The sequence below is a fragment of the Callionymus lyra genome, chromosome 10 (assembly GCF_982586985.1).
Source record: "Callionymus lyra chromosome 10, fCalLyr1.hap1.1, whole genome shotgun sequence".
Classification (NCBI taxonomy): domain Eukaryota; kingdom Metazoa; phylum Chordata; class Actinopteri; order Syngnathiformes; family Callionymidae; genus Callionymus; species Callionymus lyra.
In genome coordinates this window covers 14,256,855-14,281,561 of record NC_141827.1, presented here as the reverse complement: position 1 = coordinate 14,281,561, position 24,707 = coordinate 14,256,855, and the positions used below count along the sequence as shown (strand labels likewise).

The 24,707-nt window shown below is 41.2% G+C and overlaps 1 long non-coding RNA gene across 1 annotated transcript; it reads left to right on the top strand.

Annotated features, from left to right (window-relative positions):
- Positions 1 to 391: 391 nt before the first annotated feature.
- Positions 392 to 21,236, top strand: LOC148070466 (uncharacterized). Its single transcript, XR_015712938.1, has 3 exons — positions 392 to 826; positions 2,215 to 2,337; positions 14,025 to 21,236. It is a non-coding gene; the product is annotated as an uncharacterized LOC148070466 (long non-coding RNA).
- Positions 21,237 to 24,707: the final 3,471 nt, after the last annotated feature.

Sequence of the window (24,707 nt, the reverse complement as noted above, 5' to 3'; positions counted from 1 at the left end):
ACCAGGACCACCAAATTGCCAGAGTCTGTCTCGCTATACTGGACTGAATTGCTAATAATTGAGATTATTCGACTTCATAACTTTGGTGTCAAGCATTTTTAGAGCATGTTCCTACATCAGGGTTGTTATTTATCTGTTAATTAAAAAAGTTTTAATTCAGTCGAGTTTGATAAAAACGTACACGTTTTTTTTTGTGCGAGAGGAGGGGAAGGGAGGAGGCGGCATGCCTGCTGAATCACTCCCTCTCTCCATCCACCTCCATCCTCTTCCTCCTCCTCCTCCTCCTCCTCCTCATATTCCTTGCCGGTCGTTAGGACAGCCCCCATGCTGACACACACACACACACACACACACACTCAGACATACACCTCCACGATGTGTCACTATCCATTCCACCTGCCTCCCTCCATCATTGCCGTCTTCCCTCCTCCGTCATCCCACACTTCCTTGCCGTCATTCATTTAGTTTCTGTGTTTCGTGTAGCTTTTCTTTTCTTTTTTCTCCACGAGGTCCTCGCCGCCTCTGCGTTCTCCCCTCTTCAGTCGGCCAAGGCTGTGTGTGTGTGTGTGTGTGTCACCAACCAAAGCAAAGAAAGAAGAATGAAGCTCCTGTCGACGGCAGTGAGACGGCAGAGGGGACACGAGGGGAGGACGAGTCCGAGGAGAGAGAAGCCAGTGAAAGCTGGAGAGCGTTGTCTCCATCCACTTCGGACCCAAACTTCCCCTTTGATGGAATATCCCAGAAGACGAGAGAGGGAAGCAGAAGAGAAGATGTGAAAAAAAAAGTGGATTCAGAAGGCAACAGGGTCAACGCTCGCCCTAGGAGGGTATGAAAACACACGCGCACACACACACACACACACCAAAGAGAATGAAATAAGCAGAAGAAGCATATAAAATTCATACCATTCATTTATCCAACAAGTTCAGCTCTTGTGTCCTTTGGCGTTATTCATTTGGGGTTTGATCTCGCTGCTCTCACTTCTTCTGTTTGGGACTTTGACTAATTGTGAAAGTATTCTCTGGACTCAAGCAGAGAGACTTTATCTTCCCTCCATTTCTGTTCCACTCTAATTAATGCCTCTCATGTGTCCCCCCCCCTCCTGTATAGAGCCCCCTTTTTTCTCTCTCTTTCTGTCTTTCAAACTGTCTATCTTCCACCTCACTCCATGTTTTCTCCCCTCTCTCGCCATCTGTCTGCCTTTGAGAAGCAAATAATTGGATGTGGAGATTGGCTTCTCTGTGGCTGAGCTGGAGGATTGAGGCTGCACGACGCTTTACACACTCAAACACACACACACTCTTTCTGTCTCTCAAACACACACAGAAAACACACAGATACCTGAAAGTTGAGCAAAAAACATTCTCCTTATACTTTCTATTCTTTAAACATGTGTTTAAACATCAGCTAATCCCAAGAAACTGTTGAGAATAATGTATTATTGATCTCTTGGTGAATGAATGGTTTGAAAAAGGGATCAGTGTTTACTTCAAACAGCAGGGATTTGTTGTTCCTATTTACACCAGATTAGACTTTTTATAAAGTACCAAATAGATGTGATCTATGCCAATGTTCTTCAGAGTTAACGTCAATTTTCTGTTGAAAAAATAGCACAAAATTCCCAAATTACACACTTGTCTTCTGCAAATTCTCAAATAAATCAGCCTTCTTTATTAATATAATTTTGTAATTGTTAATTTATCTCAAAAATGTCTGATTTCTTCTTTGTCTGAACACTACGTTGATCCAAAGAGATCTCGAAAAGAAGGCGTTTCCAGTATAATATGTTGTTGGGAGCAACGGATCGAGGGGTTCGTCATGTAGTATAGGAGGTGAGAGTGAGCGGAGTGAGGGAGGGGAGGAGGGCGAGGAGATTAGAGTCAGAGGTATTTCCCTAGAGAAAGAGAGAGAGAGAGAGAGAGAGAGAGAGGGAGAGGGTGAGAGAGAAGAAGAAGAAGGAGAGGCTGGAGGAGGTTCGGTGACAGGGAGACACGAGATGTGTTGTAATGCAGCTGAGGGACAGACTCGATAAATGAACACACACACAGTCACTTTACTCACTCAACACTTCCACCTAGAAGGCTATAGAGTATCACTATATTAATGCTTCTTCTCCCTCTCTCTCTCCTTTCTCCTTCCCGCCAAATCTCACACCTCCCTTCTCCCCTCACTCTTCCACCTCCTCCTCCTTTTTTTTTTATTCTCCTACTCCAGCTGCCTACCTCCTTCCAGTCCAGTCCCATTGTCCTCACACTCTCACCCTGTGAGTGTGTGTGACGACGCACTCGCTCACTCTGACTTCGCCGCCCAGCGGAGCGCCGGGTTCCCCCCGTGGAGGTAAGTCATTGTTTTACTGCTTTTTTTCAATAAGAACCAGGGGTGTGATTCCAAGGGAAAGGAGTTTTGTGCTTAAAGAGGTCAAATCTACTGCCTGTTTTTATTTGGTTGCATGTTTGGAATAGACGTTGAGCCCCCCCCCAAAAAAAACGTGTCTGTGGATACCAGTGTGTGTTGCCAGAAGGGTCTCTACGTGCTGCGCTTGTGAAGTAGAAACTCCGCACTCGCTCCTTTTGCCAACACGTTGACTCTCAACATTCGAAATTTTCACCCCTCGTCTGATTGAGAACAAGTGGCTTCTCCTCATTATAAAGCTGCTCCTGCCGTGAAATTTCAATGAACAGTTCATTCACAAGGCTTTCCCTTAACCTTGCGATTGCTCATCGCCATGTTTTTTAAGTGTTTTAGTGGCAGGTTGAAAGGCTGAACCAGAAATAGATCCAGTTGTAAATCTGGACGGTTGTCTTGCTTCTCCCTGTGCAGCCGAGTGTGTTAGAAAATAAATTATGTATGGATTTATGAGGAATGAATTTGCTGCAGAGACGCAAAAATCATTACTTTTAAGTTTAAACACATAGATCGGCGCTGGCTTTTTCCCTGACTACGGATCGAATAGATTATTTTTTCAAAATGAATGCTGAGGTTGGATATAGATTCGTCTACCCACGACTCTCTGCTGACTTTCGGCTCCCTAACACAGGAGTTAAGATTCCAATCTACCTGTCTGCCAACTCACCTGTCTCCTTCTGCGACAGGATTGGCTCCTGATCAGTAAGGATAGGTCACAGTCTGCCAGCTGCCTCCCAGGAGAGATTGCGGTCGGTAGTTTGGGGCGGAGGCGGGGATTGAGGGGTGTGTGTGTGTGGTGGTGGGGGGGGGGTGTCGCTGCAAAAAGATGTTAGACTGGAGATGAGGCGAGAGACAGTGTCCGTCTATCAGGCGGCGGTTGAAGCCTCAGTTATTGAAGCCTCCTGTTATCTACCTGCTGCCAGACAGGTCGGCTGTCTCTCCCCCCCTGTCTTCTATCTTACTCCCAGTGCACTACCCTCCTGCTCCCCTGTACTCCTGCGCCCCGTCTTATTTCTTTAACAGTGAGCGACAACACTGAACAAAAGACCATAATTCATGCAAAACCTTTTCTCTGTGGAGCCGGGGAGAAGAGCAGGAGGAGGAGGAGGAGGAAAAGAAGGCCACGAGGGATTCCGAAAATACAATGCAGTTTATCAAACGTAACAAAATGTAGTTGGCTTGTGGAGGAACTTTTGATAAAGGAAAGAAAGAAACTAGAAAACTAATGCAAGAAAACTCTGTAAGAATGTTACACAGGGTATGGGTTAAATAAATAAATACATGTATGTAACATCATTCAAAAACTTGTATTTTGAGGTCAGTTTTGTGTCTTTACTCGACATTGGGCAGTGTATTGAGATAGGATTGTGGAAAGACAATTATATATGATTATAATTGGAAAATGATTTGAGATTAAGGTACTTTACTGTGGAATTATACCACACCATATACACTGATTTTTTTATGATCAATGCCGCTCTCGTTCCTGACTATTATATTTGAGATATAAGTTACTTTTTTTGTCTTCAACAATGACGGTATGAAGAATGTCGTTCAGTTTAACGCGTTAAAAAACGCAAAATAATGAGGATTTAGAATTATCAAAAGACATTAAGAGATTTTAATATATTTTAAGTATATTAATGACACCTTTTATCTTCAGTATTTGGGGATTTTAGTGACTGCAGGCAAAAACTAATATCGTAAATGTTCCTAATGAGACTGACAAGAACATTAAATATCCATATTTGGATATCAACTTATTCAATATCTGATTCAGTATCTCCATCAAAAGTCATATAAGCATGCATTTTTATATTTATTTTAAAGTGCATGAAACACTGTCAACTTGTTTTTCAGTGTACATGAGATACTGAAGGGGGTTTTAACAGTTCTTACAATGGTTTGTGGTCAACAAAGCAATGATGGAAGCTCTGTTTATAGAATTGATAAATCAATGTTTCTGGACATATGTGGAAGATATAAGACTCTCACTCTCAAGACTTGTTTCTAACCACAGTTAGATTTGAAGCTTTACATTGAGATAATTAAAATGCGGATTAAAAAAAGTGTGCTTCTTAATTGTTTGATTTCAAACAAACATAAAAATTTGAGACGGAGCCGATGCGGTTATTACATCAAACCGGGCTTAATTACAGCATCTGAGTTATTGTATTGTAATCCTTCACTGTTTCCCTCTGTCTTGGTGCCACCTCCTTGTGTTGCTTCATCCTCTCTTCTTCTTCTCCTCCGACACTTTGTTCTTCGTTTTCGTTTCTCCTCTTTCATCATTGTCTCCCTCCCGCTATCATGTAGCGGCGCTCGCCTCCTGCACATCCTCCTCTCTTATCCTCCCTCATCTTCCTCTTCGTCACTCCCCAGAGGTGAACGGATGTTTGCAAGCTGTTGCAGTTACAAGGGCAATTCTGGTGCGCACTTTTTTTTTGCAGGGCACAAGTGTGTGTCTGAGCGCGTGCACATAGGTGTGTCTGATCCAGACGCTGCAGGTGCCGCCTGAAGATAAATGACCCATCATTAGCCAATCAGGTCAGTCAGTGGGAGGGCAATGGGAAACCAAGGAGCGAGGTTGGGTCTCTCACGAGGGGGGGAGCGGATGCATTAGTGTGTGATGGTGTGTGTGCTCCAAATAAAAAATCAAGGATTCCCTGATTAGACAGGGGGGCTTTTTGAGGCTCCCCCCCACCTCCCCATCCTCCCTGCATGAGCTTCCTCTTCCTCCTCCCTCCTCCATCACCGCCGCTCCTGTGGGGAAGCTGAGGAATGTTGCGCGGCTGTTTGGCGGCCTAATTGCCATCGCTGACTTCTTCATGTCTCCATCTGGGTCTTGGATGGATGTCTCCGGTTCAAAAGCTTAGAGGTTACACCAGGGGGCAGAAGAAGTAGATAGCCCATCTTCTATCCCCTACTCTTGGTATAAGTCAAGCAGGTGGTTAGTGCTTAGTTTGTGATCCGTCTGTGTTTCTGTCGACGTTAACATCCATCCACAAAACAAGTTCAATGTGTCTTTTCCACAGTAATGGTGACAGTGACAACCTCTAATCTCCACTGGCCATCCAGTGTGTACGAGTTTTGTGTCTCAGTGTGATTGACCTTCTTTGATCATTAATCCATTCTTTGGCCCCACTTACTGTCCCCCCTTTTTTCCCTCCCTGCCCAGCTTCGCTCCTCTCATCTTCTTGCCATGTCCTCATTGTGAATAGATTAGAGCTTTACAGCGTAGCATCCACTGTATGGCTTCCTACTCTCTCTGCCTTCGGTTCTGGACCATATATAGTTACAGCTCTGGATTTTAAAAAATCCTGCTAAAATAAGAGCTAACCCATTTTTTAACATCTGATTCTTATTACGTCTTCCCAGTTCAATTTTTTTTTTCGTAATGCCGGATATTTCGCTAAATTGGTCAAATATATCTTTATTGCAAATTAATAATAATAATATTTCATTTAATATGATGGCGCCTTTCAAGACACCCAAGGACGCCTTACAGGGGATAAAAGCAGCACAATAGAAACATTGAAAATACACAGTAAAATACATTTAAAATACTACAGAGAATAATCCAGTTTGAATTATTTGAATTTGTTCGTCTTCTACGCTCCCTTTGACTTTATTTCTACAGTGACTACTAGCAAACACCACGTTCTAACTCTTCCAATTACCTTACAAATAAAAGTATTTGGGTTTTTTCCTGTATTTGTATTTGGGTTGAAATGTCAGATTCTGGGGGTGCAGAACCCAAGACTGATGACCAATCACAATTTAATGGAGGATGAAAGGTCAGCTCCTCATCATGTCACACAAACATCGTTCCTGGAGAAAAAAATAGTAAGAACGGAAAATGTCGAATGTGAAGCAGGAATATTTTTTATTCAATACAAATAGCTTTAACCTTAAAAATACAACACTTTGAAAGTCATGTTGACTGAGAATCAAAAAACAATGCATTTACAACAGATTGTTTAAGTAAGCGGTCTCAGAAGTGATGTTGGTGAAGGTCCAGCTCTTTACTAGTTGGAAAATTAAACAATGGCACAAGCTCCAATTACATTGGATCCGTCAGCTGCTAAACGTCTACTTTGGCATTTTGATCACTGGATAAAATGTTTGAGAAACAGCATCACTCATATTTAAACTATGCACTCGGGGATTACAAGCCTATGGACCTCTAAAAACGAACCTCTCTTTATCAATGGTGCGAAGTAAATGGAGCAAGACTCTTTTCATGGAGGGATGCGGCATGTGAAGTCATTTTTGAAAAATGAAAAGAGATTTAATGTGTGCAAATGATTCGCAATAAATTACCGTTATAAATGGTTTCCTGTCGATCCCATCGGCACTGCGATGTGATGTTGATGAAATGGGAGTCCATCTTTATTAAGCGCTACGGAGCTCATGGAGCTTTTTGTCAGTGTCCTAGGATGGATTTGCATTAGATCTTCTTTCCACGGAACCACTTTTGTTGGAGTCCCGGGTTAGTGTAAAGTAAACAAGTGAGCGAACTGAGAGCTCCATGAAACGAAGGGTGGCGTTCATCATTATGTTTGTTAGAGTTTTGTTAAGATACTTACACCACAAATGTATGATATTTCACATGGACTCCAATGACAAATGGATATATGGATCAAAACAAGCAAAAAATATTTGCTAAAATACACATTTAGGATGATTGATGAACTATTAATCACAATATAAAATTATAGTTCCTTCGTTTCTCTTCCTCCTACATATTTCACTATGTTGAAGCAGCAACACCTTTAGAGCAGCACTCTGCAGACGGACATATTTCCTATTTAAAATATCATTGTCATGCACATTAGGCAAAGTGGAGCGTTAGTATGCCCTGGGAAGGCTAAAAACACACCGTTACCCGTCAACTGGAATTTATATAATTGATTATCATGGCAGAGGTTATCCGTGACAAGGATGGAAAGTGCTGGCGGAACTATGTGTGACTTTAATTAACATATGTAATGAGAGAGGGGACATAGCGAGACCCAGAGCTTACAGCTGAAAAACTCTATGGAAAATAAATGTGAGCTCTGTTTTAGCCAAAGCATTTTAAGATGGAAAACACATCGAACGCCTTGAATGTGTACTCGGCTGACAAAAATGAAAACAGGATTTACTTCATTGGAGAGAAACGCAATAGACGAGAGGCTCAAGCTTATGGTGGAAATGAGGCCATTTGTGACATAAAATGACCGTCAAACACTATAATTTTTCGACCAAATCGATAATCTAGCAGTAGTAGCAGATGACTTAAGTCCTAGTCAGACCGAAATGGTGTCAACTAGTGATGTGTTGATGAGGCCTCATGAGGCGACTGAGGCTGTATCGTGATAAAGTTTGAGAGGCCACTAGATGGCGCTCTCTGTGAAAATGATGCCAGGTTTCATTGAATTAGTATATCAGAGAAAAAGATTATAAAGAAGATAGTGAACTCTAATCCATTTTAAGTGCGAGTGAAGTGGTTTGGAACAAATAACCAAATGGAACTTGAAATATTATATTATATTATGAAATCAGCTCTTATAAAAATGTCCTTGAACACACTCGTTCCAATACCCAACAAAAAATGTTATTTAACTGAAGTGTCCGTTGGCTTTTTGTCGAGATTTTCACCTATACTAGGGTTATAGTGGTACAACTGCTAATATTTCTAATCATCATCACGTCCAACATTATCATTCACACCACACGAATGTTGAAAAATCGCTAATTTCTAATCTTTTTTCCATCAATAAATGCCAATGTTGCTTGTGTTTATAATGACAGGTTTCATTTAATTATGATATATAAAGCCAACTTTCCCCCAGTACACTGCTGTGAGCTCATATGCTAATGAACTTTGAAAATTCAACTTCACCATCAGGTCAAGGATCCATAGTAAAGGTTCCACAGCATCGTTGTCAGTCGGACCATAAATGCAGCAGTGATCTCACTGCACTCTTCCACATCTTTTTAAAGCCTTATTCCTAGTGGGACTAAGGCACCAACAAGTAGGCACTTGATCCTTTGCCACCAGGGGCCGAAAAGACCCCAGTTGAAGGTTTTCACAGTTTGATCTTTAAAGGGGAAGACGCTGCTGGCTCTTCATTCCAAGGCTAAAATTAAAAATATTAACGTTAAATGCCACATTATTTAAGTCTCTTGTGTCTTGTTTTTTCTCTTATCAAATTGAAGAAATCATATAAAAAACACGCAAACTGAGTTCAAGTCCAGGTTTTGGTTTTATTGGAGAAATGTTTTTGATCTTTTAATGACATTTGTCACTCAAATTCGATTATTTTCATGAAATAATGACACGGAAGGGTTAATAGTCTCAGGTGTGTGTTATCAGAGACAGGACTAGTCACTGGCCTGTGGAGAAAAATTCTCCTGTGCAGTCAATGGGCTCTTTGTTAGTCCTGCTGAGAGACAGTTTGCTAAGAGGAGCAACTGAAAGTCCAACATTGCATTGTGTACATAGACATACATAAATAACTCAGCAGAAACTAAACTGACATCTATAGGGCCTGCAAATGCCATTTTCTTTCAAAACTTTTGCTCTGTTTTATGGCCTTAATATCTTCCTGTTTCATGAGAAAACTTTTTAAAGCTAAGGGGTCTATGGAGGGGAGTGCATGACCTGAAACTCGGACAGAGGGTGTTTTGTGCGGAACAAGGGAGCAGGAAAGGAGGGGGAGAGGAGGCTAGTACAAAAGGTTAGAATGCAACAGTTACAGGTATGAAGATCCATGCAGGAACAGAGATCCATTAATCACGGGCTGAGAACAGGTTTGCATGGAAGGCAATGAAGAAAAGTTGTTTTGTTTTAAGCAAATGAAACCACCAACTACAAATGCAACATGTAAGTATCATGAAGGCTCTACTAGGCTTTTTTTTTAGGTGAAAATGTCTTCAGAGACGTGAGTAGTTTTGAAATTTACTTCTCCGATTACTGCGGTAAAATATCTAGACCTTATTAATTTGATAAAGGTTAAACTTTCGGGTGTGCAAAGTGCATGAATTTTCGGCTTGAGACTCTATAGCAGCTTCTATTTCACTGATAGAATCCAGGAACTCACTTCATGTATCACTATTCGCAGTTTTTGCAACTGCGTGTCCAGGAATAGCCGTGTGTTAAATAAAGGGCTGTTGGACTAATAAGCTTTCCGTGGAACATCCCAGAGCTGTTGACCATTATGATCAGTGCTCGGATTCTGCCACTCAAACCTCAAGGCACCGGAGCTTATCTCCAAACACACATACACAAACCACACAGTTTAAGTACACACTCATCTATGTGGCTGCCCATATATTGCAAATGCTGATCGCCTTATCTCCCCGTTCAAACAAAAAGATAACAAACCACGTCGTGTCGCTATTGAGGACACCGATAAGGCAGCTCAAACACACACACACACACACACATGAATACACACACCAAATGGACATGCACAGCAATGATAGGAAAAGACGGATTAAAACAGCCTACCAATTCAGCGATCACAGCTTTATTCACTTCTCCTTTATCTCTAATTCCTTTTGTATCTTAACATGTCATTCCCTTCCTCTACAGCAATAAAACCTCTTACAACCTTCGTAATAGCTTTTCTTGTCACCTGACAAGGTTTAGACATGTGTTGTACAAATACTGGTATGTAAGGTCGCCCATTGCATTCACAGAATTGCATCTACTTTAAGTAGATAATTATTTTTGATCTTTGTTTTTATGTGCGTGATGGTAAATATGGATGAGTAAGAAGGTACTATTTTGTAGTAAACACACACACACCTTTTTAAATAATTTGTAATGCTATGGAAGTTTCTTTGTCGACATCAATAAACAATGTTCCTTAGCTTATTTGAAATACTTTGTTAATAGGAGACAATGTTAACATGAAAATGAATCTACTTTGATTCAAACCAATCACATGGTGGGTAACATTATATTATTTGGCCCCAAAGCAAAAAGTTTGACACTATTATTATTATTATTATTATTATTCTTTTGGATATAACTACTTATATCCTAAACCTACACCTCAAGCTGATCATACATTTCAGTTTTACTGTATGTTTCTTTCCTAACTTGACGTACTTAAAGGGTCCATGACACAGGATGTTGCGCTGCATAAATATTTAGTTTGAAATTCAAAAGTTAATTCAAATTGTATACCCCGGTCAGAGATCATTTTGCTGTTTGACGAAGTGTTTGCGACAAATATCTCACCAGTCGAGCCGCACACACTCAGGAACATCTACAGACATTCTGACATCAACACAAGTTATTCAAACAATGACACAGACATGTTGACATCTTCTGGTGTTAGTACTGCCTCTTGTTTCTATTTGCTAAGCTTCATGTTCATTTGTCATTGTATTTCCTTCCAAAGAGGAATCCACTGCAACAACCACTCTGATCCATAATAGGCGTCATCTTGAATCTTGAAGAAGTGACTCTATAAATCAGAATTGAAAGAGGATCTTTTAAGAAATTCTCTATGTTTATACTTTGATTATCTAAAACAGCTGTCATTGTATTTATAGGGGAAAATAAATCTATGATTCATCTTAGTGTTGATAATTCGGTTCACCGATACATTTTTTTAAAGTACAATCTTTAAATTACATTGTCAAATTTGGAATGCTAACAAAAAAACTCGAAACGTGATTAGAGTTTATCTTATATAATAGCCCTCTTGTCTCAACACCTCATAAATGTTTAAAACACAGCAGAAATATTTGATCCCTCAAATATTTAACTCATTTATAAAGAAATTATACTTTTCTAAAAAATACTTTTCTTTTAATAAAGGCCCTCACGTGTTCGGAAAAAACAAAGAGATCAAAATTTAAAACATTTTATTTATCTATATACATCAATAATGAATGAAAACTAATTGACCAAAGGGCACTATTACGTGAATAACTACCACTAAAACAAAATATGGATTTTAACACTAATATTATTGCTAAAATAACAATTAATAAAGAATCTGTTTGAAAAGAAACACAAAAAAACAATAATAATTAGTAGTAGTAAAACACAATTATGTGTGTGTGTGCATGTGTGATAACTTTATGTAATAACATGATAAATCAGAGAGTCTTCATTTAGACCCGACACACACACACACACCCCCCTGGTATCTGAGGGTATTTGTGGAAGCACGTGGGCTGCATTATCTCTCTCAGTTAATGTTGACTCATCAATTTTCAGCCAGTTAATAATTCAGAGCGTCCTGCAGGCTGGTGTTTTCATCTGTCTCGTCTCTGCACTCGCCCGTGGAAAGAAAACAAACAAAGCAATAATTACACACACACACACACACACACACACCACCCAGAAGACGAGCGGGGGTCTGGGGTAGAGGCGGCGTGTCGTCGGTACGAGGCGAGGTGTACGAGCAGAACAAGAGGGCGAAAAAAAACATGGCACGGATATGTGTCGCAGCAACTGTTGTAAATCTTCCGCAGGGTCTTGTAAGCTGTCAGACGAGCGGATGCTTGTCCCGGATATGTAGTGAGGGTCATCACGCACTCGCACGAAAAACACAAACACACAACAATTTAAGATTTTTACCTTCTGTTGTCATTACCAACTCGCTGCTGTGTTTTATGGCTTTCTATTCCTATGTGATTTTCTCAAGCATGTCACATAGGGTCTAAAGCCATTGGGTACAGAGCGGGAAGACTGCACACCACCACGAGATGGATATCGAAAAATTGACACAAATGGGATAGTAGAAGCACAGAAGGCGGTTTAATAGCATGTTTTCACACACACACACACACACACACTACATGGCTGGAGGCAGTTTCTGTCTGCGCTCGCGGGCAGCCCGGAGTCGAGCTGGGCTAATTGCCCCCGCGTGAGGCAGTTTTGAAGCGAGGGGCCGTCCCCAAAGCAACACGCCGCCACCTTATGTTTAATGTGTTTTTATGTCGCGCGCACACACTCGGTACACACACTCGGTTTTCCCTCGCCCGAGACGCCCGCCAGTGCTGCTGACTCAGGTTGCTATTTAATGAAGCTCTCAGTTTCACCTTGCGTTTTCTAATCTCAGCGCTCGTTGGGGGATTGGCTACCGGCGCACAAACTTGTCCACGACGGGAGTTTAGGGAGACTTAAGAGGAGCTGTGCGATGGTGAGCGAGGGCCATGGGGAGAGAGAGACACTCCAATGCAGAACAGTAGTGTTTAAACAAATGTTTTTTTTTTTACTTTCTTACGCCATGAAGCGAAGCACCACTTTTCTGAAGTACTAGGTGTGTGTTGTTGTGTGTGTGTGTGTGTGTGTGTGTGTGTGTGTGTGTGTGTGTGTGTGTGTGTATGTGTGTGTGTGAAATGACCTATTGACTAGGTTTAAAACAGTCCCTCAAGCATATCTGTGGCTGCACTGTTTTTGTTACTCATGCAACTAATGCCAGATTTTTATAAATCATCGTCCTTAAAGGATTAGTTCACCTAAAATTAAAACTCTCTTTTTCCACTCGCCCTCCTGTCGACTGAGGGATGGAATCCATTCCTTTCAAGAGTTGTAGGCAAAAGTATTATCCCATTTTATTGTAGCGATTGTCGTCATTTTGCCCAAAAAAGACACTTAAAAACATCCAAATGCCTCAATGGTGCTCGTCTGTGACATCCATCTTGAAGCCTCGACATGATGAATTGTTCCAGAAAAAAAAGAAGTCTATATTTTAAGCTTGTTTGTAGCGGAAGTTTAAAGAATAACAAGCGATAGATACATGAAGTACTATAGTAAATATTGCAAGCGCCTCCATAGCACATACAGTCTACTGTCTACACTGATTAATAATCATTTCAACCATAAGTCGACACGAGTAGAAAATGGATGACGTTTCAGTGAACTATCCCTTTAAGCAATAGTGAATAGTTAACCTGCAAGGGAGTATTGTTTGCCAAGGCCTTTTTATTTCCCAGTATTTTGTTCTAATTCCTGAAATAATTTTATCCAAAATAGAAAATGAGCCCTAGACATTCACTTTTACTTTTTGTAGGAAACTTTTCAATTATATTTAAAAAAAATTTATATTGTATTGATTTTTTATATGCATTTGTTTATTATTGGATGTGTTATTGTTGACAGGATTTCTCCTTCGGGGTGATCAACACAGTATCAATCTACATGACATCGTCCAAAAAAAAAAAATGTGGCCTGGAATTGATCAGTCGTGGCCATGGGATAATTGAAATAGCAGTCTACCCCCTTCTGGTCATCAGTCCGTATACCTCGTGGCTAAATCCCGGGTTCAAGGTCCATCTCGTTATATGGCTCTTACTTTTATAGCGCTTTTCTATGCTTATTTAAAGGGCTTTACACTAAGATACATGTTCACCCATTCACACACACCTTCACACACTGATAGGCTGCGATCTGGGATTGAACCCACAACCTCTCAGGCCACAAGCCTCTACTATCTGAGCTATTACACCCCGCTAATAGTTATAGTCATTTGACATGATACTTATTGAAATCACAACTTCAATTTTTTACCATGTCATTTCTGGGGCTTTGTATGAAAACACGAATCAATCACAATTTGAGCTTATACTTAACTTTCTCTTCCCTCTCCTCTTTTTACTTTCAGGTGGATGCGTGGCTCAGCTGGGAAATGCCCTTCACCTGCGCTTGCTTCTGTGGCCTGAACGGCTTCTGCAACCGACGGCGAAGGAGGCGAAGGGAGCTGGAGGAGGTGGAGCGACAAAGGGTTCAGGAGACGGAAGTCTGACGTCACCGGAAGAGCTTTATCCTTTCATCGACTCAAGCGTTTCTACAAGTTGTTGAGAATATTGACATGTATGGTACATATTCCAAACAGTTTTGAAGGTTTAACCCTTGTGTTATCTCTGGGGTTGTTTTTTTTCCGGGGCCATCGGGTCACCTTGACCCAGAGATAACACAAGGGTTTATGCTCATTCATTTCACCCCCAAAAAGAATCACTATTTAGAAAACATTAGCCAGTGCACCTCGTGTGAACCACGCCGGTTCATTTCCTTTTTTAATGAGATTTCTTTCCAGTCACACTCCTCGGTGTTAATAACACCGCCGCCCGATGGAACAGGCGGTGCCGCTCTGGTGCTTGTCACCTGGTTTCATGTGTCAAATCAAATTGGTGAAAAAATTCAATTCAGGTTACTTGATCTCCCACAATTACCTGTGGAGTGCCAGTGCCCATTTCACCATCCCGTCTATCTCAATGAAATCGAGTGTGAAACTAGGAGGTAATGGGTGCGTGACAGCGAAGAAAATCGGCAATAATAATATAAAGTAATTAAACACCCACCATCAGTCCAGTCTCTGGTAAATGCCACTGCTTCTGTCTCCTAGTGAAGTGTTTGACTTTCGCAGTCTGGGCTTCAGAGATGGACTTTCCGAACCTGGAACAAGTGCTTAAGCTCTGAAATCCAGCCGCCGTTTGGTCGGCCTCTTCAAAATGCGCACGCACACACACAACTGTAATCACGGTGTATAATCATGCACGGCACGTCCATCCAGGCTGCCGCGTCGTAATTAACCTTTTCCAGCAGGAAACAAATGCGTAGATGTCGCGCACAAAAGCATGCACGCACGCGTCGCGCCGTCAATGAAACAAAGCCGACGTGTCACTGAAACAAAGCGACAAAAAAAACTCTTGGAATAATCCCCTCTCACACACATTCACACTCAGGGTTTAGATCGAGGGGCCGCCTTCTCCACGTTCCACTCCTCCGTCTCTTCGGTCTCATCCTCGTCTATCTCTGAGCCCATCTTCTTGTGATCCGTTCTTACCGACTTCATCTGTTTATCATCGCGGATGGAGCATGGGTTTGCTTGGCAGAACTCGCAGATTAGGCTTTTCGCCTCTGAAGTCTGGATACCAGGGATTTCTTCAGGAAAAGGGCCACGGAAAAGCTGCTTTACCCAGATTATTGGACACCCTCCATTGTGTTCGGCAGACTTTTTCTTTTTGTCTGAGCGGAAAAGATTGCCGGTGTACTAATTCACCCGCAACAAGCAAGGATATGAAACAAAGCTGAAGTCATTTCACAGTGTGGAGCACCTATTATGTTTCGGTGTGTTAACGCGCTAATGAGAAAGTGCGAGGATAAGAGGAGGTGCGGGAGGAAGATTCCAGGAATGGTAATGAGAGCCAGAGTTGGAAATGGAGGAGGGTGGTTAATGTGAGACGAGGCAGTCATGCTAATTGGCTACAGTGGATAACTTTGTGAAGAGGCCAATGAGCCACTGTGTGTGTGTGTGTGTGGAAGGGCAAAGAAAAATACAGGCTTATCTTTTTCTGCTATACTTGTTTTAATCTCCTTCTTTTTAACCTAGATATATCTATCTATCCATCTATCTATCTATATATATATATATATATATATATATATATATATATATATATACTGTATCTATATGTATATATAGATATTAGGAAGAGTATGTTCTTCCCCAAACTGAACTCTATCTTTTATAACTCATCTGGACGTTCTTGGATTCCGCGTCAAGGACGAGGATAAAAATAGAGATGTGAACCCAGAAACCAGAGGTGAAGTGTCGGGGAAGGAGTGAACTCAAGTTTTGTCACCTTACATTTGGGTCAGAAGCAAGTGGCGGGTGTCAGGCGTGGCGACAGTTTATCGTTCCGCCTCGACAAGACCACCTAACACACACTTGCTGCAGGAAAAAGAGGGAATTCTACGGCTTGAGGAATTAGCGACAAAGAGGGAGAAGCCTGCAAAGAGACAAAAGAGACGCATCAGAGCAGAAAACGATTGAAAGTGAGAAAGTAATGGGGTTGGGTGCGAAGGGGGGGAGAAGTGAAGCGCAGCCGGGTTAGATAATATTCTAATATTAATATATTCCATCTCAGGATTTCTGCTGCATAATGAGTGCATACAGAAGTAGGAACCATCCCAGTAGGCGAATAGATCTAATGGTGCAGCACTTCTGCTCTTTCGGCGTTCACTCATATATTACCTTTTTTTTTTTAAATGGTTGAACGTTTTGGTGCATTTTTTTCTTCCCTAATTTGCATTCAGCTACGAAGCCATGTTCAGCGTGAAAACTAATGAGATCATTTAGTAAATTGTGCAGGAATCAAGGAACCCACATTAAACTAAGCCACACTTTCATGTTCATCCGGCTTTTGGCATAAATTATTGTAGAGATGAATCAAATCCCCTTACTTAGGTTTAAAAATTAAAGCTATAGTGGATCAATCAAAATAATCCTTATCAAATAAACATTTGGAAAAGTTTGATTGTAACTTTAAACAAAGATCTCTTGTAATAACTGCAAGAATAATAACTTAATATGTGTTAACCTACAATTTAAATAGACAAAGGTCACTTCCAATGTGTTGAATATCCAATTAGAATTATTCTAACTTATCACACGATAAATCACATTTATTTGTTATCCATTAAAAAAAAAATTGTGATGCAATAGAACACGTTCTAAATGTACCACTAATCAAAAATATGTTAGTCATCGAAAGAACAGATCTGATTGAACATTTGAAGCATTGCAATAAAAAGCAAATGAGCAGACCATAGAAGAGGTAAAATGAATATTAGATGACATTAACATATGATGTAATTATTAAAAGAGAAAAAGATTACGAAACCCCACAAAAACCACAGAAAGATTTATTTATAATAAACAATGTAATTCACGAAAACAAGCCTGATATATAAAATAGTTACCAAAAAAATGTTAAAAAAGAGAATGAAACTCTTAATTCTAAGGCATATTGAACCAAAGTTTAGTTCTACTTTACAACAGTCCAGCGGAGCGCTGTCCCCCCATCACATTAAGATCACTGGAGGTAGCGGTTGTGGCGATTCACAATCTCAAAGCACCTGGAGGACTTTCCACACAATTAGATCCACAATAATGTTTTCTTCGGGGAGTGCAGTACTTCACGGCGTTAATGCTTTACCACCCTGCTCCTGTGTCCTGGTGTGCATCCGTCTGTGGTCCCGACATCGCTCTCTTCATTCCTTGCACACTTGCTTGGAATTCCTAATGAAGAGGAAAGCAATGGCCCCGCGAAGGCTCATTAGGATGCCTTGGAAGCGGAATGTAGATGGACTAGTGATGGAGTCAGGAGGGAAGCGATAAGGGCCGACGTTTAGAGCTTCCATCAGTCCTCCAGCATCGCAGTGTGCATCAGTGAAGGAGGCGAGGGGAGAAATGATGATGCATGAAGGTTGGGTATGAGATAGATGGCGTAATTGAGATCGTAATGTGTCTTGTCAGGAGCGGCTGTTGGGGGTTATGTTAAAATGACCTTTGTGAGGGAAGAGGTAGAGTGGGATGGACGCGGGGAATGAGGAGGGATCTTTGCTGGGATGTCAACTTCAGCTGATTGCCAATTTTCCAGCCGCCTCAAGACATCAGTGGCCGATATGCAGCCACACAAACACGGCTGATTGGTGTTGCTAACTGGTTGACCGCACCGATATAGCAGAAATTCAAAATGCATGAAGGCTTGCTGAACCTTGTGTTCGTTCAACACATCTCCTTAACTTTCAGAAGGTCTGCACGCCAAATACCTTAATTCCCGATTGGAAGATAACCTGCCATGGTTCGACATCTAATTTTTGTGGCATGTCCAGATCGAGATAAGGAGCAGGCATGATTAGATTGCTGCCACCCTCGGGTTGGCGGCGTTTTCATTACGCTCGGTCCCTCACTAATCCAAGATTGGGTTGTGTTCGGCCGCCAACCCCCACCTACTCCATTTGCGATGGAAAAGCAATTCTGACACCCCGGAGAGTCCCGGTCGATGCCTGAGGAGTGATGAAATTAAGTTGAGTTAAACGTGTTTATAAACTGCTGCTAAGGCTCCACCTGGCAATTTCACAAGTTGACTGAACACGGCCCTTATTAAGGAACAGTCCGTAAGGTGACTTGAGTATATGTCCTGCTTTTTTTGGGTCGGTCCAAGCCGTAGAACCCAAACACATGATTCAATTTCAATCCATCTGTCACTGCAACTTCTCGACCCAGACATGATTCCATATTAATACGACAAGGTGGCTGCCCTTGAACACATCGATCACTGCTGCCATGAACGTATTGGCAAAAGAGCAATTGAATTGAACATATCAGCTAACAATTTTCAATCTGGCTGAAACTCCTCAGAAAAGGGCCTTGGGATTTTGTTCATTAGGAACAGTCCTTCTCCGAATATAACACTCTCCACCTCTGGACCAGTGGTTTTCAAACCGGTGGGTCCCGAACCAAAAGGGGTCTTGGACTTTATTGTCTTTATTCAGACAGCACTCCAGACCGAGTAACAAGTCGCGGCAGCCATTGCTCCATCGGACTGCTGGTAAAAATGTATGTTACAGTAATGAATTTCGACCCATCAGTTCACCTAATCCTATTGACTTCTTTCCAAAAGATTTAAAAAGCCTTCGCTTCAGATAAGTTACTTAAAAGATTATATGGTATTCTGGGTTCAAAGCTTGTGATGAGCTGATGAAACTACATTTTCTGCCCTCAGTAGTTGGCGCTCTCTTCTATGTAGTCTTGGGCTTTAACTGTATCCTAACACAACCTTATTTTGTTTTAAGCCAACAGCAAAACCTATTGGGATAAAAAAAAGAACACATGGCTTTGTGAAGCATCATCACTAGTCCATAGATGTGTTTAAATAATTGTTTTCACCGTTTTAACTTGTCATTATAGGGAGATGGCGGGTCCCTAAGCCACACCCGATGTGTAACACTGATCCAAAATTCAGGAAACATGATGCATTCAATCTCATTATCCTGAAAATTGGACTGAAGGAATGTTGCCACTACTGGAAAACTGCTGTAATAGAAGTGGACAAATAAGAATAATATTGTAATGATTCACTCACTGCATTTAGCTAAAATAATTAGCATCTTTGAATAGAAAACTGACTTAAAGATTAATACAATGGTTTTGTTTGTTTAACAACATTTACATGCAATATTTTTGCTCCTGTGTCTTTCACGGGACATTATTTTCTAGCCCCCACTTGCAACTGTTAAGCCGTTTGAGCTCGAGTGTCAGTATGAAATAGTTGTAATGAGAGACACATCAGAGTCAGCGGCAGACCTCCCAGCTAAACTTCCAATTCATATTGTGCTACATGCTGGAAAACTGACAGAGAGCTTCGATTAAAGAGGACGTTTATTGAGTCGGACACAGTTTTTCTTCATGGTCGAATAGACACTTGATCCTTCACAGATGCAAACTTATACTAGTGAAGTTTAGATTGACCGCCATGACACTGTCACAGTACAATTCCTGGCTATTCGTCCAAGGAATTTAAAATGACTTTTGCCTTACTAATAGAACTTAGAACATTTTTAGAAAACTGGTCAGTGTTGTGTTATTACAAAAGACATTTTCTATACCTTTCTATATATCATGCATTTGTTGAGTGATTTTTTTTTCTTAAAGAGAATTTTGTCCAGTCATTGCTTCCAACACAGTACGGTGCCATTCGACCTGTAAAATGAAAGCTCATGATCTTAAATCTTCATTGTAGTTGTGGTCAAGGCATGGCAGAAATTAGTCAGATGGGGTTTTTTTTGGCTGTGAGCAGCCTCACAACTCAGTGGACATACTGATAGCATGAACTCCACTTTCTTTGGTCTAAATACGTGGCTGGACTTTCCACTGTTCCACTGCTTTGATATCAGTCAGCGAACTTTTCTGCTCAAATACACTCTGTGTCATTGGTGCCTATTCATAACATTTACTTATCCCCTGATATTGGATAAACTAACACAAAAGCCAAAGCCTGTGATCTGCTGTGTGGCAAAAGCTTTAGAATTGTGAACCATATAAATGCTGCATTCAACCAGCTCTCAGTTTGTTTTGACAAGATTTTGGAATTTCCTGAGATGCCATTCATTGCTATTCGCAACACCACAGCACTTGTATACGGCTGTTTGTACCACCTCTCGTTCTTTTTTTTTTCTTTTTCACGATATTCACCTCTCCAGATTTAAGAAGACGTGCTGCAGCAGTGGAAAGGGGTTAAGAGGAGGGACCTTTTGACAGAGTAGCATTGACAAACAAGTTCGACTTGGTGCGATGTTTAAACATGAGGTCAGTGAGTAGCAGGGGAACAACGGAGAGAGAGAGAAAGAGAGATACTGCGTCAGAAAGGTTGTCTCGTATTGACAAGCTCTCACTCTGTTCAGGAAATTCACCAATCAATGCTCCAGTGTGGTGGACACACATATCCACCTGAATGATTGAACATGTGCCTGGTTGAGGGGGAGAGGGTCTTTTGAAAAACAGAGCACGTCAAGAGTCCTCGTGTGCTCCTTTTGCAGCAAAGCCTCATTAAAGAGACACTTTTCCTTAAAGCGAGGATGTACTGGCAGACCACACACAGCCCACAAAATACAATAGACACCTTGGAGACTGATAGTGGCCCCCCATTTCCTCACCCTCCCCTTCATCTGAATAAACTCCATCCACCACCTCCCCATCCCTCGATCTTCCGCTGATATTACATTCTCCCTGTATTTCTGATTGAGTCAACTCTGTGGAGATTGCCTTTGCTGTATATTCTGTGCCTTTTTAAAATGCTGCAATGAATAAATAATGTGTGTAAGCGCTGATTGAAAAAGCCATACTGGCGCCAAGTCATGATGAAATGATAATGTAATATCCATGTTGAATAAAGCTAGGCTCCTCCAATCCTTCTATTTAAAAAAAAAAAAGAAATAGAATACGTCTCTGAGTAAATGAAAGTCCTGTGAATGCACTTTCTACTTTCTGATGACATTCTCTTGTTTTGTTATTGCTGAGTTTGTTTTAATAAAGAGAATGCCTCCTGCCATATGTGTTTGTGTGATTGAATTATTTATAAAGAGGGGGGACCGTCTTGCCCCGAGCGGCCTGTCACCTAATTGACAAAGATAGTAGGGACTTTTCAACAAGGCTGACTAATAAAGATTCATTACTGCGTGATGGATGCAGATCATGTGTCCTCTTCCCCCCATTCCTCCACCCACACAGGATGATTAAAGAGATGAACTGCAGATGGAAGATGTAAATAATAAAAGAGGTGCGGGTGAAGTTGCGACGCGTCCACTGGATTCCCATTAGCGGCGGCTCTGGCGCGAATGAATAAAATGCTAAGTTTGATTTGAACTCGCTTTAACAAATCTGTAATTGCCGTGACATTTTAAATCAAAAGCTGACCTCGCTACGACCCGGTGGGATCGCGTTACGCTGTAAATAAAGCGCACACTTGCAGTGACAGAAAGCCACAGTGGCCTTTTGGCTTTGATAGCCTCTCATTAGCATAGCAGCAACGAGCTGACCGTCCACGAGGGAGAACGGTAACCTTGGCAACTGAAACTGGCCGATTCTTCCCTAGCTGAACCAAATGCACATATGGATCTTCCTCACGGGCTTCCTTCCAGCCTCCCACAGGTTGGATGAAACCTCAATGTAGATGATAGGTTTTGACTCGGAAATCGTAAGACGATTGTTTATAAAAAATCAAAAAAATCGGATAAACTGGTGAAAAGGACAAGAACGCCTTCAACCTTGTACACATATCCACATTTATTCAGGACCATAAGCTGAAAATATTACCATTTATTATGAAAGAAAGGATATGAGATTCCGGGCTAAAGGGTTCCAAAGGATTCACAATATCTGCACCTTGGTCTATCCTGGACTGGACTGAAAAGACAGATCTGTATCTTTTTAACATTCTGTAGGCTGTAAAGAAGCATTAACGAGAAATTGGTTAAAAGGTTAGTCTCCCCCGAGATTGGATCAGTGGCTGGATATAGTGAAGGATATATTTCTTATGGAAAAATGATATTTCATCTTAGAATAAAGGCAGCCAAAAACAACACTGGAAAAGTGGACTGAAAAAAAAGCAACAGCATAATGTGTAATAAGCATGTAACACCCCTTGTTTTGTCTTTTTTTTAATGCTTTCTTATTTTTTCAAATATAAAGAGTATAAAAATAAATAAAAGAAGGTATGAACGGATTACCAGATGTAAAAATCTGATTTTTCGGACTTGACTTTCCATTGATTTGTTTTAATTTCATAATTGTTTCAATTTTCGTTTGCTTCGAAATTTCGGAAACAGTCAGATCTGACATCACCCAGTTGACCACTACTTCCAGTCTAACATCAGAAGTATGCCAACAATACTGAGCCAGCGTTGCAGAGAAAATAACAGACTCAACATCATGTTTCAAATGTAATATTTTCAATTCAAAATACTCTTGATTATTATATTAATGCTAATATTACTATTTAGACTTCTTTCTCATTCTGTGTTCAGATAAAATGAAACAGAAATCTGTTCAGTATCTTGAGTAGAGCCGGACTCCTGGACAAATCTTTCAAAAGAATGTAACAATCACTTGGGAAACGGCACACAATGAATTAAGTGAATTTATTTTAAGACGGATGATAATTTCTACAGATTGTTGAACCTTCCTCTGCGCACACACAGAATAAGAAGTGCTGCCAACAAAAGATATTTATCACATCATGTGAGGTGTAATTATGTGGGCTTGAACAGTTACATCAATGCTTGTTTTAAACCAAAACACTGCCTATTTATGAAACCTGCTAATAATAGAGACTTGGACAGCTGGGTAATTCCTCTCCACACCAAGAAAAAAAAGCCGAGGTGGTGTCGGAGCGGCGTCGTCTCCAGCAGCTCATTGTGAACGTGGACCAGATTTCTTTTTTTCACTGCTGCTTGTGCTGATAGCACGGCGCTTTCTCTTGTGTGTGTGTGTGTGTAGACTCTCTGCAGGCGCACATGAACACAACTCTTTAATGAGCATATCGATCAGTGCTTCTCACACCTTCATTTCCTCCTCAGAGCGAGGGAGAGAGACAGAGAGATTTGAGAACAAAAGGATCATGGACGAAAAAAAGGAGATGAGGAGACGAAAGCTTCAGAAAGCTTTAGACTCACAAAGTGGGAGTCTGCTTTGTGGCTAAAAAAAATCACTCTACTTTCAGATACACTTGATCTAGGGGCACAGCCTGTAAGAGGTTTAGAATGCACGGGTGTTTCCATTTTGGACCGTGTGTATAAGTAGCTTTACATGTGCAGAATGGGATATATCCAAATGTGTAAGTAGTGGTTGGATCCTTAAGAGGGCAAATAAAAATCCTGTTTACATAAAAGAACACACAGACAATAAAACCAAATCACAATTAAAAAAATGAAACAGAAGCACAAGACACTTCACTAGGAAAGGAAATGGGGTGTGTGTCAGGTTTTTAGGTACCACTTCTTTAAGACTAAATTTTCCAAAATAACTTTTCCTCGTAATGGCCTTGTGGTTGGACAAACCCTCAAAAGTCCTTTGAGCCAAATAATAAATAGTAACCCAGATAGCAGAGAAGATTGGTCAAGTGCATGCCGACCAAAAATAATAATAATCATCATCATCATCATCATCCAAAGTGGGACTGTTGCGAAGTCCGTGTGCCATTATGTCCTCCTGGCACAGGATGTGAAGTGTTGTGAAAGCAGTAAATGTAGTGTCTTCTTTGCACATGGGAAAACCAGGATAAGTCCAGTGTGCCATTGACGCCATTGCCATTAAGGGCAGCGAGGCAGCTTAGCGAGCATCATTCAAAGTCATTGCATTCAGCCACCTGGGGTCTGTACTTATTATTAGTTCACCAAGATTATTTTCTCATGACGAAAGGCGGGGTTTAACTCACCGTGGATTTGCATCCTATCCCCTTTTCCTCCATGTCAGTCAGTAGCTGACAAAGCTGTTTATAGTGTGCTGGCGGTAATCTGTGCAGCATACAAAACCGACGATCGTCAGTCAAGCGAATGCGTTGCAAGAACGCTTTAGCTTCGCCACAGTATGCTATACTTCTACTCTTCAACCAACTCCAAAAGGTTGTAAAAATGACTGACTCCATTGTAGTTTGGGATTTTCTTCCTTCCCTCACAGAAGTGCACTGCCTCCAAATCTATGCAAGGTGACAATTTGCAACCTCGAAGCTTGACTGTGACTGGTTTAAAAAAAAAGATTGATAAGCTTAAGGGGAACAGAGCGATCTAGCCGTATCAGTCTTAAGACGACGATGACGGATCAGCAAGATGTTTCTGGGGTTAAACATGACAGCCCGTTGAAGCTTCACGGCACCCATCTGGTCCATGGTTCTCGTCACCGTTCCATCTTGGAATGATTGTGCAAGATATCATGTCTAAGAATTGTTCATTTGTTCCTTTGTCACCCATGGATGTCAGTCACCCTGGCCGAGGAACTCAGACT